This window comes from Castor canadensis, chromosome 9, assembly GCF_047511655.1.
Source record: "Castor canadensis chromosome 9, mCasCan1.hap1v2, whole genome shotgun sequence".
NCBI lineage: Eukaryota > Metazoa > Chordata > Mammalia > Rodentia > Castoridae > Castor > Castor canadensis.
Genome location: NC_133394.1, coordinates 154,105,830 through 154,123,526, shown reverse-complemented (window position 1 = coordinate 154,123,526; position 17,697 = coordinate 154,105,830). Strand labels below are relative to the sequence as shown.

The following is a 17,697-nucleotide window of genomic DNA, read 5'->3' as shown; positions in this document are numbered from 1 at the left end:
CAGCCTGGACAACATGGTGAGACCCTGCCTCTTAAAAAATAACTTACTTTGCTTCATTCTGTGATTATCTAGTTGTTATGGACATCTATTAGAACTGAATGGTTGAAGTGCTATATAACCCTACTATGCAGTCAGATTGGCACTGTGTGTGGGAATGGGCTGGACTGGTCCTTACACTAATTGTTTAGATTTAGGAAGGAGATAGGGAAAATGTTAATGAATATTAGATTTAAAAAGTGTGATGCTGGCGCGTGGCTCAAGTGGTAGAGCAAGGCCCTGGGTTCGAACCCCAGTAATAGTAATAGTAACACTCAAAGGCAAAAATGTGCCATTCTAGAGTGTTGTGTCATCACTACCTTAATAATAATAAATAATCAAGGAAATATTTCTTCCTTTATCCAAAAGCTGTTATCTAATTCAGCAAAGAAATTGCTCATACTACTGAGTAATGGGTGAAGTTCTGATGTACATAGAGCTGATGTTTGCTGAGAAGTAGTTGGGCAGCTGGCTATGTATCAAGTGTAATGACAGTACACTTATTGGGGAATACTGGTTTGCAATTGGGATGTGATTCCACTTGTCAGAACATGATCAAATTGTAGCTGTTAGTCAACTGAAAACGAAAGTCTCTGTTCACACAGAAACCTGTGTGCAAACATTTATGGCAGCTTCAGTCACAGCCTCCATGATTCTGGCTGCGATGGTTTGTAGCTTTAATGTAGAACATGCCTTGTCTGATGCATCTGAGTCTTTCAGTTTTAGATCCCTGAAGCTAATTTTTTTCCCCAGTACTGGGGATTGAATCCAGGGCCTCATGCTTTGCTCTAGCACTTGAGCCTTGCTCCCAGCCCTTTTGCTTTTAGTTTTTTTGTTTTGTTTTGTTTTTGTTTGTTTTGTTTTAGCTAAAGTCTTGAGCCTACTTTGCCTTGGCTGGCCTTGAACTGCCATCCTGTCAGGTAGTTGGGACTACAGGCATGCTCTAGCCACCTGTTTTGTTTTTGATATACAGTCTTGCTAACTTTTGCTGGGGCTGCCCTCAACCCAAAATCCTCTATCCCAAGTAGCTGGGATTACAGGCCTGAGCTACTACACCCATCTTAGAAACCAGTTCTGGGTCAATAGGAAATATTCTGCTTAACATCTGGCTTAAAGATGAGACAGACCACTAGACTAGAGGAAGATATTTCAGTATCAAAAACAGCACTAGACTGACATTTAAAATGACAAAGGAATGCCTGTGTCATGCCTGTAAGAGGAGCTTAAACTGCTTTTGCTGAAAAGCGCTGACTCCTTACCTGGGCTCACAATTAACTAAAAGCAGGAAAAAGCTTGGCACCTCAGTCTCCATTTTGTACCTGTTGTCCATTGCTCTGAGCCATTCTGTCCTGCTGCCACTATGGAATCAAGGAAGGACAGGAATGACAAGGAACTGAAACTTCCCATAAAGAACAGTGGAGCCTTGCAAGACAGACCACCCCAAAACGAGGACGGTTACCTGTAATGATGAGGCTGCACCCTGGAGCAGGAGTCATCTCATGGGAACCAGATTGCTCCGCGCAAGTGATGACAGCAGGAACAACTTCTCCAGAACGCCTAGACTGACATAATGGTCAACCAGAACATACCTGTGACCTGGACTGCTTAGCTATGCATAACTTTTGTCCCCTACCTCCCAGTTCTTTTGTCTACTTACACCTATAACTCATGTCTGTACCCCGAAGATGCTGAAAATTGGCTGAGTGCTTACTCTGCCTTTTTCCATGGCGTGACCCAGGCAGTGTAATAAATCTCCTTCCTCTGCCTTCACCATGCCACCATGCCTCTTTATTTGGCCATAAGGATAAATAGACAAACCTGGCATGTGGAATCCCAGGAGCTTGACCTTTGGGTCCAGAACTCTGGTTTCATGCCCCCAATAATCTAAAATTCCCAGTAGATCCCACCTTTTTTTTTTTTTTTTTTTCATTACTGGGGCTTAAACTCAGGGCCTAGCACTTGCTAGGCAGGTGCTCTACTAATTGAGCCACTCTTGTCAGCAAGGTCCTACTTACAACGTCTCCACCTCCTCCTCCAGACAGCACCAAGCTGGGGCCCAAGCTGCTAAACACATAAGCCTTGGGGGGCATTCCAGATGCCAGATGCAAACTGTAGCAGCAGGAATTACCCATTCTAAGTTATCCATTTAGTCCTTCTGGGTCACCAGCTTTTTTGTGGAGATAATTTTAATTGGCTTCAATATCTTTGTTAGCAGCGACTCTCTCTTGTACTAACTTTTGAAATTGTATATTTCCCCATTCATAATAGAATTTCAGATTTCCTCCTGGGAAGTTGTTTATGTTAGACTTTTATTGTTTTTAATTTTCTTCTGTGCTTGTGTTTGTATTTGTTTCCTTTTAAATTCTATACTTTTATTAATCTGCAACTTTTTTGTTGTCACAGTTTTGTCTACCTTCAACAGCTGAAACAATCAAACTTTGGTTTTATTTCTCTTTTCTATTTTTGTTTATATTCTGATTCCTCCCTTATCTTTATTTTGTTCCATTCCTCTTGGTGTGGTAGGTAGCAGCGGTTTGCTACTCGACTGTGCATCAGGCACTTGGAAAAGACACAGCAGGGACATTGTGTCCCTGTTGCTGTGTCTAAGGCCCTGGCTGGGAAGACTCAGAAACTGGGCGTGTCTCAGTGACTGGTATTGGCCTTCGTGTTTTGGCAGGAAGCTAACTTGGTTGGACTCAGGCTGCAGACTATTCCCTGGTGGTGGGCAGCAGCTCAGGTGTCAGGTGCAGCCTTACCTGCAGGTGCTAGAATCTTCCCTCTACTTGCATGGTCCAGAGATCAGCAAGAGGCTAGAGTGCATGTATAGCATTTTGGATTCCCGTCCCTGGCTCTCTCCTCTTCTTTTCCTGAGATTCTTTTGGCCCAGGATCTGCCACCTAGTTCTTTAGTCTGGAAAGACGGTGAGTTTTCTATTGGAGTTTAGCTTCTTGCACCATGCTCGGACTCCTGCCTGTCCTCATGCTTATGCCCTAAAAATGGCCCTGAAACTGGCCAGGTGAGGCTTGTAGAATTCCAAGTCATTGCTTCTCTCCAAATAGGGCCACTTTTGTTCAGTCTACAAAGCCTTTTTTTTTTTTGTCCCTCAGTGCTGGAGATGGAACCCACGGCATCCATCATGCTAGGCAAGTACTCCCTCTGCTCCAAAGCCTGTAGTCAGGGCCAGGGTTGGCCTACTACTGCACTGCGCTTCCACCAACATGTGTATTGAGGACTGGCATGTTTATTTTTTAAGGTAGCTTTTATCAAAGTAAAGAAGCTCCTTTCTGTTCTTTTGTGTGTGTTGGAGGGTATTGGGGTTTGAACTCAGGACCTTGAGTTTGAATCACACCCCCATCTCTTTCTGCTTTAGTTATTTTTCGAATACGTCTCATTTTTTTTGCGTGGGACAGCCTGGACTTGGATCCCCCTATTTACGCCTCCTGCATCGCTGGGTGACAGGTATGTCCTACCATGCTCAGCTTATTGATTCAACTCTTTGCCTGGCCTGGCCTCGAACTGCGATCCTCGGGATCCCTGCCTCTCAAGCACCTGGGATTACAGGTGTGAGCCACTGATCCCAGTTTATTGGTTTACAAATATAATAAAATTTTGCTTTCCTGGTAAGCCCAACTTGTACACATTACTCTTTTATATATGGCTAGGTTCTATTGTTAATATTTTATTTAGAATATTCACTACCCCACTCATAAGTGAGACTGATCTTTTAAAATGAGGGTATTGAGTTTACGCTAGTCCCATAAAATGAACAGATGAGGTCTCTCTTCTCACTCTGTGTTAGGATAAACCTCACATCACAACATGGGAAGCAGCAGAGTGGAGGGAGGAGGCGAGAATCGAGACCCTTGTTAATGTTAGCTTCTCACCCTAAAATTCTTCCCATGAAGCTAACTTCACTGTTCACTGCAACAAAGTCCTGGAAAATCGTTGGGAACTGTCTCTGTCCTTGGAGCCTGGCTGGGTGCCGGGCATGGCCCCATCTCAGTAAGGTCTCACCCTGAAAGACAGAGTAGCAACCACCTGACCCCAGATTACAAAGCCTCACGTTTTTTCTGGACTAGGGATTGAATCCAGGGGCTAGCCTGGATTTTGTTTATAGTTTGTTTTCCAGATAGGGTCCAGATAACTTGGGGTTGGCCTTGAACTAAAGACCTCCAGACTCTGCTCCCTGAGTAGCTGGGATTGCAGGCATGTACCTTCACACCCAACCCTGGCTGGCTGTTTCAGCTGAGGACCCTCCCCTGGGACACTGCCCTTCCTACCTCCTTGTACTCTGGGCATCTTCAGTGCAATGACGTGCAGAATCTGCCCGAAGCTGGTGCTCTGCTTTCTTTTCTCTTGAGCTCCTGAATGATGATGATTTTGTCCCCTGAGACAAGGAAACCTTTTTATGCATCCTCTGCTGATCTGATCAGACCTGGACTTTTCTATCCTCGTGGAAAAGCCTTATTCCTGACAACAACCCTGTTCACCCATCTGTTCTCGTCACTTTCTGCTGTGAGGAGCCCTGAAAGAGACTGAGTGGACACAAGCCAGGACATCCATCTCTTGCATGGCACAAAGGACTATTCAGGCCGTGGTTCTCGCAGGGCATACTTTTTTTTTTTTATCAGATATCTATAAAACCCTCATCAGCGCTTTCCTCCACTCGCCTTGTTTGGAGAGTCTCTCTCCACACATTCTGCCCCCAGGAGAGCGCTGAGGTCAGCATGGTTTTAGATTGGAAGCCTGAGGCTTCACAGCCAGCCACCTTTGCCAGACTCCAGGCAGAGTGGAATTTGGCTTCTTACCTATTTTCACACTGCATTTCCAGCTCACATGGCTATCTCAACAGATGGTGTGATTTCACCAAGAATGACGTAGAATGACAGTGGCCGCTTTGGAGCGCGCATACAGACTGTTTTGGTGTGGGTATGTGTGTCTCCCACAGGCTCACGTGTTGAGCCAGTAGACTCTTGGGAAGCGATTGGGTCACGAGGCTCTGACCTCATTAGTAGATTAATGGATTTGTTGGTGGGTTCAAAATTTAACACATTATTGGGAGGCGGTGGAAACTAGGAGGTGGGACCTCGAAGGAAGTCACTGGGAGCCTGTCCTTGAAGGATGTGGTCCCAGCCCCTTTTCTGTCTACTTCCTGACCACAGTGAGGTGGGCAGCTGTGCTCCCCTACGCCCTCTCTGCCATGATGCTCTACCTCACCTCAGGCCCAGAGCAGTGGCTCAGACAACCATGGACCTCTGAAACCTCTGAAACTGTGAGCCAGAATAAGTCATTCCTTCTTTCAGCCACAGAAAACAACTAACACACTCTTCACTCTCAAATTGTTGATTTGGGAGGGGCTTTAGAATGAAGAGGAAGGGAATCCTAAACACTCGATGACCATCACTCTGCTAACTAGCAAAAGGAAGCTTCCAAGAGTAAGGACTGCTTCCTAAAGGAGTCCTTGGTCAAGGCAAATAAAGTTCAAACTCTCTTTTAGGTGCCCAAATTGCAAGTTGGACCTAATGACTTTATCCTGCTCTTCCCTCAAACCTGGCAGTGTCCTCTGCGCTCTCTCTCTCTCTCTCTCTCTCTCTCTTTCTTATTATTGTTTTTGTTGTAGCGGTACTGAGGTTTGAACTCAGGGCCTCTCACTTGGTAGGCAGGTGCTCTACCACTGACCCATCCAGGTCGGGTCTTGTGTCTTTTGCCTGGTGGGCTTGGGCTGCAGTCCTCCTGCTTTATATGTCCCACACAGCTGGAACGACAGGCATGTGCGCCTTGCCCAGCTCTATTGATTGAGACAGGTCTCGCTAACTTTTTGTCTAGGGTTGGCCTCAAGCCATGATCTTTCTGGTCTCAGTTAGCATTAAAGGTGTAAGCTACCGAGTATGACAGCTTCCACCCTCTTTCTAATCCATTTCTTCTCTCTGGACAGAAAGGCCTGAGGCTCAGTTGCCCCCTACAAGTTGGATAATCTTCAGAACTGGGTAAGCCCTCTGGTTGATTAAAAAAAAAAAAGCAGCTTTATTGAAAAACAGTTCACATGCTAAGAAATTATCCTTTTAAATGAATATTTGTCAGGGAGGTCAGTGTACTCACACTGTTGCACGTCACACCCCTAAGAGCAGAACATTTTGACCACCCTTAAGAGAAAACCTGTGAGTGAGCTTCCCATCACTGTAACAAAATACCTGACATGGTCCACTTAAAAGGAGGAAAGGTTAATTTTGGCTCATGGTTTCAGAGATTTCAACCACAGTGGCTTGGCCTATTGCTCCTGGGCCAGCGGTGGCAGCAGGAGCAGTCCCTCTCAAGGCAAGCCGGAAGCAAAGAAAGAGACAGGAAAGGGCAGGGTCCCATCCCCTTCCAGGGCTCACCCTCCAGGGACCTGATTTCCTCCCACCAGGCCCCACCTCTTTCGGGCTCCACCACTTCCCAACAGTGCCACAGGCTGGGAACCAAACCTTCAACACATGGCCTTTGGGGCCATGCATCAGCCCCATAGCCAATAGTGCCCTCCTCCCATTCACCCTCCACCAAACCCTGCAAACCATCCATACACTTTCTGTCTTTAGGGGTTTACCTCGTCCAGATATTCACATAAACGGGGTAATGGCAATGAGTAGCCTTTTGCGGCTGGTTTCCTTCAGTTATAGTTTGTTTTCAGGATTCATCCATGTGCTAGCATGTGTCTGTATTTCATTCCTTATTATTGCCAAATAATATTCCATTGAACAGCCGTGCCACGTTTTGTTTACCCATTTGCTAGTCCTTTCCATTTTTGTCTATAATGATTTGCATGTTACCATGAAAATCTGTGTCCACATTTTCTTGTGGACTGAGGACCTTGTTTTGATTTTATACCCTAGTCTTGGTCTTAGCTGAGAGGCATTTCAAACACCAGACAGGAGAGCACCCAGTTCATTAGGGACATTTTACTGTAGGTGACAGTGTGGCCACCACAAAGCAAGGAATCCCCTTCCTGCAAGAATCCCACTTCCAATTTAATTTTCCTGGTTTTTCTTGAAGCCCTCATGGTAGCCGTTGAAGGCCCCCACACTCTAACAATGTCTTCAGTGCCCTTCACGAGCCATCTTCAACACCATTCTCAAGGCCATCTCACATTTTAGGTTTTTATTTTGGCAGCGCCCCTCTGGTAGGTCCCCAAATCTGTGTTCTTTCTCTGTTACTCTATAACCGAATACCTCATGACCTACGGCAGCAGTAAGCATTCGCTGTCCCCTCGTTCTGTCAGGAACCTGGCTGAGCTGTGTGGCTCAGGTTCAGGTTCAGACTCTCACAAGGCTGCAGTGCAATTGTGGGCTGGGGTTTCTGCCTTCGGGAGACGCCTGTAGGCTGGAGGATCTGCTTCAGGGCAGCAGAGCCTTCGATCGTGTCCAGGTTGGTGGTGGCCTGTTCTCCAATGCAGGGAGAATGAGCTCAGGGAGTGTTGAGAAGACCAGCATCCCAACTGCCCAGGCACAGGACCGAGCACTGAAACCACATTCTGTCAACTTGACTTCACCATTTCATCCATGATGTTCTTGCCCAGGAAGAGAAGACGGCAAAATAACGAACATTTCATCATTTCTTTCATCAAATTCTGGAAGACTGATTATTTTCTGGCAAATGATGTGTGAGCAAATAGCTCACACATCAGAAATTTCACCTTGCTGTGTCAGCTGATAAAATAAAAATAAAAAGTAAAATGGGGGGGTGCCTAACTCAGGCCCCTGTGTTATCTTATGACTCCAGCTACTCCACGACGTAGCCCTTTCACTACGTCCCACCCATCGGGGTGCTTTGCCATCCTTCCAGTAAACTTTACGCTTGCTTTAACTCTTAACTCCTGGTCCAGTGTTTTCAATCACTGACTGCATGAGGACTCGAACCGGGAACAACCATCCAAATCACAATGACCAGACTTCCTCTCCTCTCCAGGGTCCCCCGCCTCCCAAATGCTCTGAGCTATGGCTGAGCCTTTAACGCACGGGTGTATGGACATTTATGATACGAACTCCTAGTAGTTCCTAAGTGGCTGCTGTGCTTTGATTTTTTTTGTTGTTCCCTCCAAAATTCATACTGAAAGTTAATCCCCAAAGCAGCAGGATTAGGAGGAGAGGCCTTTGGGAGGGCTCTGCCATGCCTTGGATTAGGAGCCTTGCCTTTCCGCCCTCTGTCATGTGAGGACACAGCCTTCCTCCCCTCCAGAGAGCACAGTGCTCAGGCGCCATCTTGGATGCACACCAGACCCTGTCTAGACAGGGTCTTGAACTTGGACTCTTCGCTTCTGCAACTGTGAGAAATAATTTTCCCTTTATAAACTACCCAGTCTCGTGTGTTATGTTGCAGCAGCCCCAAACCAACTAAGGCAGTGACCGAAGCCAAGGACAGTGCTGGAGGTATTAGCTCCTTATCAGTGAGCAAGGGCACGTTCACTGGACAGGGGCCCGTGGTCACCATCATTGTTGTCATCGTCACGAGTGCCACCTGCACTGGAGCTGTCACTGTGAGCAGCTTGTGGCCCCAGTTCCTCACGTGGGTGTTGTCCACTGAAAATATATTTGTTCTTCAGTTGTCAGTTAAGCCTCAGTAAAGCAGGAGAAAAAGATGCAGCTAAACCACCTGGGTAGACATATCCAAAAATACTTCATACAGAAACTGACTTGAAATGGATCTGGATGCAAAACCTAGAATTTACGCAAGAAACTCCAGGATTAAGTCAGTGACATGAGCGGGGTAAAGATTTCTCAGGACAACAAAGTTCTGAGGCAAAAAAAGGATAAATTAGACTTTACTGGAACTTAACTTAAGAGACTGGAATTTTCCAGTCTCTTCTAAAGACTGGAAAATAAACAAAAGACAAGCCATAAATATCCAGCAGAGGATTTATACATAGAAAATGTAAAGAACTCTTACAATCTATAAGTAAAATGAGCAATGCAATGAAAAACAGGCCACCCACTATCCCGCTGTTGGGGTGTACACCCAAAAGAACAGAAATCACGGGTCTACACCGTAACTTCTACACCATTCTTCATCAGCGCCACACCCGAGAATTCCAAGTGCCACCAACTGATGAAGGACAAAGTGCTGTCATTTGCACAGTGTGACAGTATTCAGCCTTCAGAAGGAATGAAATTCTGATTCCTATTATAACATGAATGACCCTTGAACCCATGCTCGCCGAAAGAAGCCAGACACAAAAGTGCACATCGGATGACCCCACTGATAGGCAACTCCTTAGAGACAGATGAGGTTAGTGATTTCCAGTATCTAGGGGCAAAGGATGGTGTGACTCAAAAGGAGCTGCCTTTTGAGGTGATGAAAGTATTCTGGAATTAGGGTTGATGGTTGCACATCTTTGCACACTAAAAACTACGGAATTGTTCACTTTAAAAGGGTGAATTTACAGTACCGAATTAGATCTCAATACAAATTTAAAAAAAATTTTTTGTGAGACTGGGATTTGTACTCGTAAAGCAGATGCTCTACCACTTGAGCCAAACTTGCAGTCCACTTTTTGCTCTAGTTATTTTGGGGGACGGGAGGCTCTCAAACTATCTGACTGGGCTGGCCTTTAACCTCGATTCTCCTGATCTCAGCCTCCCAATAGCTGGGATCACAGCCTGAGCCACCAGTGCCAAGCTTCCATACAAACATTTTTAGTGCACAAAGAACCAGACTTACAAATGTCATACAATGACCAAAGCAGAAATACTCAATTTACCAGTATGACAAAGAAAAAGTGGGCCAGAGATAAAGACAGACTCTTCACAAGTAGTAGCCACGTGCCGGTAGCTCCTGCCTGCCATCCTAGCTACTTGGGAGGCTGAGATTGGGAGGATCACGGTTCAAGGCCAGCCTGGGGAACAGTTCTTGACACCCCCATGTCCAAAATAACCAGAGCAAAATGGACTAGTGGTGTGCCTCAAGTGTCAGAGTGTCTGCTTTGCAAGGCAAAGCCCTGCGTTCAAACCCCAGTCCAAGCAAAAAAAAACAACAAATAGTCAATCTACCAATGTGACAATGGAACAAAGAAGAAGTAGACCAAAGACATGGATGGACTCTTCACCAAGGGATGTGTTTGGACGGCTAATTGAAACGATGCTTGTCATAAGGCAGCCATGTCAGTCTCAGGGTGGGTTGGCGGATTGGGTGTCCCAGGTGAGGGGGTGACAACATTCATTGACCTGGTGTGTTCAATAGTTTCATGGGTCTTGTTTTTCTGATTTTGATACTCCCGTGTGTTCTAATTTAATTTGGTAAACTCATAGGTGGTAATGTTTACTGTTATTGACTGATAAGTAAGTTATCAGTCTGTGTGTCTGGGCTTGTGCTGGACAGATGGTGATTGTCCACTTGCACAAACAAGATTTAGAGTCATCTGCCTCAGCATTTGCACTCAAAATGGAGCACACTGCTGTTGTATAAAATGGAGTCACTAGGGCGAGACACAGCAGCATGGAGGAACTTTGGAGGAGGACACAGGCTCACCTCCACAATGATCACAATCGGTTATTAGGGAAAGAAACTTTAAGCTTACTAGAATTGTAAGGGGAACAATGACAAAGGGGACTCCATTTTGGATGAGAGAGACATGTTAAGGGAGAATGAGAAACAATAGGTTTCTCACAAAAATAACAATCCTCTAACCAAAATAACAAAATGCAGGTGTAAGACGCAGGCTCCAAGGTCAGGACGAGCCGACCTTCTTGGCATGCTCAGTTCCATAAGGAGAGGGACAGACAGGTGACTGACTTTAGTGAGAAACTGCCTCAGCACCAACCAATCACAAATATGGACCTAAGCCAGTTAGTGCCCTGTGTCATCTCCTGAACTTCAGCCATTGTTGGCTTAGCTCTTTCACTGAGTCCCACCCACCACGCAGCTTAGCTGTCTTTTCAATAAACTTGTGCTTGCTTTACTCTTAACTCCTGGTCTGTGGCATGAACTTGCTTTAACTCCTAACTGCTTGTCTGGCACCTTCATTCGTGTCTGTTCCAGGACACGAACCCAGGGAGCAGCAATCCAGTCTGGTATCAGCATGGCTCGAGTTAAAAAGTCTGACTGTACCGTAGATTGGCAAGAAGGTGGAGGACCGAACTCTCAGACACCACTGATGGAAATGCGTGAAGGAAAACCTGGGGCAGTTTCTTCAAAACTGAGACACGCACCTATCCTGTGATCCAGTCGTCCGGTTCCAAGGTGTCGCCCAGGGGAGACGACAGCACATGTCCTCGCAAAGGCTTGATCACGAGTGTCCAGCACAGCTTCGTTTGTAACGGTGAGGGCCGAGTGTCCACAGACGAGTGGGCATGCGGAGAACTCGGGGCTTAACCGATGCAGCGAGTCCCCCTCACCAGTGCAGAGAGAATGACAAAAAAGAAACTCGTGGGGCTCCACTTCCACGAAATGAAGAATGCACGCGGTGTACAGTGACAGAGTGGACGGTGGTCGTGTGGGGTGGGCGTCCCCGGGGTGGGAGGAGGAAAGGTGAAGGGTGGGAGATGGCTGCTGTGTCGATGTGGGGGGCAGAACCAGTCCCGCGGTGCAGTGTCAGTCAGCGTGGGCCTTTGCTTAATCCCTTCCCCTCCGATCCCACACAGCTGGCCTGGGTATTTTATGCAGAACTTTTTGTGCTTGTCACACACTTCTGCCTTTCCTCAGCTCAGGAGAGGACCTGCTGCTGCCGCTGTGTGCCATCCCGAGGATGGTCTGGTGGCATCTTTTCATGCTTATTGGCCATTTGAATATCCTTTTTTTTTTGGTACCTGGGTTTGAACTGAGGGCCTCACGCTTGCTAGGCAGGTGCTCTATCACTTGATCTACACCACCAGTCCAGGTTACATTTTCTAATGTAGAGCCAAGTAGGGCCTTGCATGCGTGTGTGTCTGTCTGTCTGTCTGTGTCTCTGTGTGCATGTGTCTAGGTGTGCTCTGTTTTCCTCGGTTACACTATTTTTCTCCTCTTGGTGTGCAAAGGCTTTTCATACGGTCTGGGCACGCATCTTTTTCTGGCACAGTGAATATTCCTAATTTCATGCTGGCTAGGCATCCATTTTGAATGTGTCTAACTTCCCCAGACCAGAAGCAGGGCTCAGTCACCCCAGACACAGTTTCCAGCTCTTCACCTCCCCCCAGTTCCACAGTGTAGTTGACCCAGGTACCTGCTCTATTCACCCTTCCTCCAGGTGACAGACCCGAAGGGACAGGAAGATGCAGCCTGCTTGCCTGACTCCGCTGACCCCACACCCCACCTGGATGGCATAGATATGCCAATTGACCACCATTCAGTCACAGTGTGGCCTCCTGGAACTTGTGCCTGCTTGCTCCACACCCATCAACTAAATCCTCAAGAAAGCATGTTTGGATGACATCTGGACCCATGACAGGCCTTGGACCATTGCACACACTCTTTATATCCCTCTCTGTCTGACTCTCTCTCTCTCTCTCTCTCTCTCTCCCCCTTTCCCCCACTCCCTGGCTTCTGTGTGTGTGGCCTCCAGGCATCCTGGGTGCTCCCAGGACCCGGAAGCAATGTAATCTTCATCTCCATCCCCTGTCTGTCCTGATCATTGAAAGAGTCAGATATGAAAGAGTCAGAAACGCCCCCTGTGAGCTGTGTTTTCAGTCTCTTACTTTCTTGTAAAAATTCCCTACACTGACAGAAGATGCTCAGAATATATAAAGTACTTCTGCAAATCAAGAAGAGAAAGACAGAAGCAGGAGTGGGTGTGGGGTACATGCCTGTAATCCCAGCACTCAAGAGGCTGAGGCAGGATCACAAGTTACATAGCCAGACCCTGTCTCAAAAAAGGTTATTCAATTGAGGAATAGAACACACACAGAACCGGCGTCTTTTGTCAGTTCTGGAAACTTATGAGCATAACTCTTATCTATAATGTAGTTAAAATGCCCGATTCTTTATGTGTTTGGTACTATTTGTATTCTGTTTACGAAGGTTTTGCTTAACCTAAGGTCACAAAGACATCATGCTGTGTTTTCTCCCAGAATTTTTATTGTTTTTTCTCTTTTCAGTCTGCCATCTGTCTGGACTTTACCTTTGTGTGGGATCTGAGGTAGATGCCAGCACTTGCCTTTTTCCACATGGACACCGCACAGCCTAACGCTCCCCCCACAGCACGACAGTGGCATCTTTACCGTACGTAAGTCAAGGGCCGTGTTCACACATCTGTTTCACGGTCTGTTTTGTTTGGTAATAGTCAGGATCCAGTCAAGAGACAGGAACCACAGAGGTCATTTGAACAGGGGATATTTGATATAAAGAACTGCTGACTATTGAAGAAGGTGGTTAGTTACTCAGAGGGCAAAAGAGGGGACAGAAGTAGCAACGCAGAGAGCAGTCACCACTTGGGGGACTGAAGGAGCAGCTGAGAACCCAGGGCGACTGCCGAGGCTGACCTCGGAACTCATTGTCTGTTGTTGGAGCATCCAGCTTACCCTGTGGAAAGACTTGCCAGACCAGGACCCGAGTTCAAATCCCGTTGCCACCAAAAAGGAAAGTGAAAGAAGGAGAGACAAGGGAAGGAGGGAGGGAGGGAGGAAGGAAAAAAGGAAGGAAGGAAGGAAGGAAGGAAAGAAGGAAGGAAGGAAGGAAGAAGGAAGGAAGGAAGGAAGAAGGAAGGAAGGAAAGAGGGAAGGGCAGGCAGAGAGAGCAGAACACAGCTGGGCCTCAGCAGCAGCCTGTGGGTGTGACCACAGCTGGGTAGCAGCTCCCATGGACAGGAACACTGAGGCCTCCTGCACTCAGCTGTGGCTGAACACAGGCATGGGCAAGGCAGCCCAGGCCCTCCTCCTGCCTTGGGCACAGTGGCCTTGTTACCAGAACCGGTGAGGCTCAGGAAAGTCTCCAAAGATGATGCTTCTATCTGGCCCTTGGGTCCTGCGTTTATTACATTGTGGCAAAAAAAAGAATTTTATAACACATGAAGGTAGAAACCAAGAAAGTTCACTAGCAAGGCAAAGCACAGGAAGGGCCGTGCACTCCCGGACGGGGGTGCAGGCTCATCAGATGAGGGGGCTTGAGTGCTCTAACATCAGGTGAAAAGGTGGGTGGGGGTTGGTTCAGTTCACCCCAAGACAAAGGCTCCCCTTTGTTCTGACACCTGTGCATCCAGTCAGCTTGTTGTCACACTGTTTTGACGTCATCTTTTGAACCTAGGAATATCAAGTCTAGTCGGCTTCCTAAATTTGGGTCCCTGCGACATAGATGTTTGTTCTGGAGTGTCCCTTTAAACAACAGATGCTCCTTGTGAGCCAGGTGTCCTTCCTTTGGATAAATATTTTTTCTTGCAAACACCTCTGTGATCAAAGGAACCATTTTACCAAAAAAATTTTCCCTCGGGACAACCATCTTTCTTTAAGTGTTCCCAGGGCGAGAGAGAGATGCTTTTTACTGAGTGCTGCAGCTCACCGTGGGCGTGCTTAGAGCAGAGAGTGGCGCTGTCACCAACAGTGTCTACCCCTGAGTTCCTCACTCCTGTCCCCAGGCCTCACTTGCCCCGATCCACTACCTAAGCCTTTCTTGCTTCTTCTGGCCCTCTCTGGCACAGCCCAGCCATCAGTCACCTGGTGAAGGAGAAAGCTCCACAGCACAACCAGGGTGGAGCAGGGAATTTGGAGGTAGAGGCAGGTGGTCAGAGACTCATGCAGTGCTGGTGTCCTGCAGGTCTATTCTGGCTCAGATACCACTTTTTCTTCTTTTTTTAACAGCCCAGGCTGGCCTTGAAATCAAAAATCCTCCTGCTTAAGCCTCCCCAGTGCTGGTATTACAGGTGTGGCCGTCATGCCTGGCTTTGATTTCTTTTTATTAATTTTTCTTGGCATTGAATGTGTGAATTGTTATCTTCTGTGACTTCTGGGAACTTCTCTCTTAGAATATTTCTCCATCCCACTTGCTTAAGCTTCTCCTCCCAGAAGAGGCCTTCTCACTTACTCTGCCATGTCACTCAATTTCTCTTCCATGTATTAAAAAAAAATCTCTTGACCTGCTTATTCCCAATTCCTGAGATTTGGGGGCTCTGCCTCCAGTTCACAAATACTCCTTCAATTGGGGTGCATCATGCAGCCAAGCCAGGAACTGGTTTGGGGGATTGTATCCTTAAGCTCTAGAATTTTTGTTTGGTGTTTTGTTAAATCTTGCCACTTTTTCTGGCTTTCTGTAGCCCAGTACTGCTCAAACAAATAAATAAATAAAATAAAAATAAGGCCCGTGTCGGGTCCTTCACTGTTTTGACCACTTGCCTTGCTCTTTTTTAGTGAGTGAACTGTGTTCAGTTTAGCTACAGATGAGTCACTGCCTTTGAAACCTTGTTTCCTGGGTTTCCCAAGGTCTGGGAAGAAGCCTTAGTGTAGGAACAGTCTGGGTTTGCTTCTGCCTATTGCGTGAGCATCACTGGTCTGGAACCCCGAGGACAACAATGTCTTGTTTATCTTTTCTTGGCCACTCAGTGGCATGTGGGTTTTTTTTTTTTTTTTTGTGGTACTGGGGTTTGAACTCAGGGCCACTCCACCAGCCCTTTTCTGTGAAGAGCTTTTTCAAGATAGGGTCTCATGGGCCGACTTTGAACCATGATCCTCCTGATCTCTGCCTCATGAGTAGCTAGGATTACAGGAGTGAGCCATTGGCACCCAGCACACTTCCATGTACAGCAGGCACTTTTTCCAGGCCTATCACAGATGGGCTTCTCTCCCCAGTCTCCCAGTGGCAAAATCTCATGCTCCCAGGGTCTGGTGTGTGCCCAAGCAGGCTGCATTTCCCTTTGACCTCCCCTGTACTGTTCAGTGTTGGGGAGCTGACGGTGAGGCACATCAGAGTCCTGGCATTAGCAGTTAGGTTTATAGGTTTATAGACCACTCCATGTCTCTTTCCTTTCTCCCCAGGCCTGGCCTGACTGCCCTCCCCTTGCTGCCTCTCTCCTCCACGAGCCCTGCATGCATCACCTACCCTGCACCCTGCACACCTGGGTGCCAAGACAGAACACGGAGCAAGAGAGAGAGCCCTTTGCTGTATTCAGTAAATGTACAGACTAGTAATTTTCTCTGTTCTGTGACAACTGTCATTGAAGGTAAGGAGTCTGTGTTCCTGAGCCACTGGCACTCTTATTGGGCTCAGGATGTTTTTTTTGGTGGAGGGTAGTACTGGAGTCTGAACTCAGGGCCTTGGGGCTTGCTAGGCAGGTGCTCTACCACTTCAGTCACTTCAGCTCTTTTTTGATTTAGTTATTTTTCAGATAGGGTAGGGCAGTTTTGCCCAGGGCTCTCCTCACGCTTTGATCCTGGGTAGCTGAGATGACAGGCTTGTGTTAGAGCCCCCAGCTTGTTAGTTGAAATGGGCTCTTAACTTTTTTGCATGTGTGGAGAACATAAAGCCTCCTTTAACAAGCTGCAAAGTTTGTCTGCACTTTGGGTGTAGTGCAGTTTAGAATCACTGAGCTTCCCGACCTCTGGACTATAGATAAACAGCTGTCACCGACACCAGGACACCGTCTATATGGACAGGACTGATAAGGCATGCAGCAAGAAACACCTGACATGGGACACTCATGCTAAGATGTGATGACGTCTAGAGCAACCTGGGACCCCATCTTGGGTTACACCCAAAGGTATAACCAATCAGCAGAGGACTAAATGACACAAAAGGGGAACACCCTGGAGGAAAAAGACATATAAAAAGGACACCTGCTGAGGACGCAGCAGAGTGCGCTCTCCACTGTCCTCCCGCGCTCATGGGCAACCTATGCTAGCATCAAGGGCCTGTCTCCTGCCTGCGCTCTCCTTGCCAGAGGAGCTCTCTCCTGAGTAAGAGGTCCTGCCGCGTAGTAGCGCTCCCTCCTGGCAATCTGCTTGTTGGGGCTCCCTTGTGGAGCAAGCCTTGTCTGCTGCGGTGCCCTGGGAGGGGACGGACCCAACGCGTGCCGTGACTCCCTCTTGGACCTTGTAAGTGTGCATTTGAACTGTGAATAATGCCGTTGCATTGTCCCAAGTGTCCGAGTGGTCTTTGAGCGACATTGCCTCTACCCTAAGTCTGCCAATCCCACGGTAGGGATGCTCGCTGCTTTAGGACATCGGTAACTTCTCCCTTGTGGGAAAGAAGACAAAGTCCTGTTCAAGACAGCATCGAAACTACTACGATCCTCCCAATCTCCGCCTCCTGAGTGGCTGGGATCGCAGACGTGAGTCACTGGGTCCAGCTTCAAACTATGTTCTTCTTTTAAAAGTAGAGCCTTTATTTTATGTTTCTATTAAAATTTGTGTGGTTCTGGTAGGAAAGCCCTGTTTGCCGAAGGTAACTATCGGAGGGAGGACCCTGGTACCTCAGTGAGGAGGGGCGACTGGGGAGGAGATGGTGCGGTGGTGCAGGCAGGACTCAGCAGCCCCGAGGGTATAGCGCACGATGGGACGCGGGAGTCCAGGGTGCGTGCGGGGCGGTCACGGCCGGCCTGGATTCTGGGATAAAACAGGTGCAAAAGAGAGGACACTGGAACGCAGGGCAAGCGGGAGAGGGCGCTTGACGAAGGACCGGGTGCAGCGTGGACCGCCCAGCCTTTGGGGGGTCCCTCACCACTGCAGAGATCTCTTGGGCCGGCTGGCAGCCATGAGGGCAAGGCGCGGTTTCACCGCCTGGCCGCCCGAGGTC

At 47.6% G+C, this 17,697-nt stretch overlaps 1 long non-coding RNA gene across 1 annotated transcript in view; it reads left to right on the top strand.

Moving 5' to 3' along the window:
- Positions 1 to 17,697, top strand: part of LOC141411025 (uncharacterized) — a 33,184-nt gene extending 15,487 nt beyond the window's left edge. Inside the window, exons 2-5 of the long non-coding RNA XR_012435896.1 lie at positions 11,044 to 11,323; positions 12,230 to 13,204; positions 15,942 to 16,126; positions 16,516 to 17,697. This is a non-coding gene — a long non-coding RNA (uncharacterized lncRNA). The remainder of the gene's footprint in view (positions 1 to 11,043; positions 11,324 to 12,229; positions 13,205 to 15,941; positions 16,127 to 16,515) is intronic.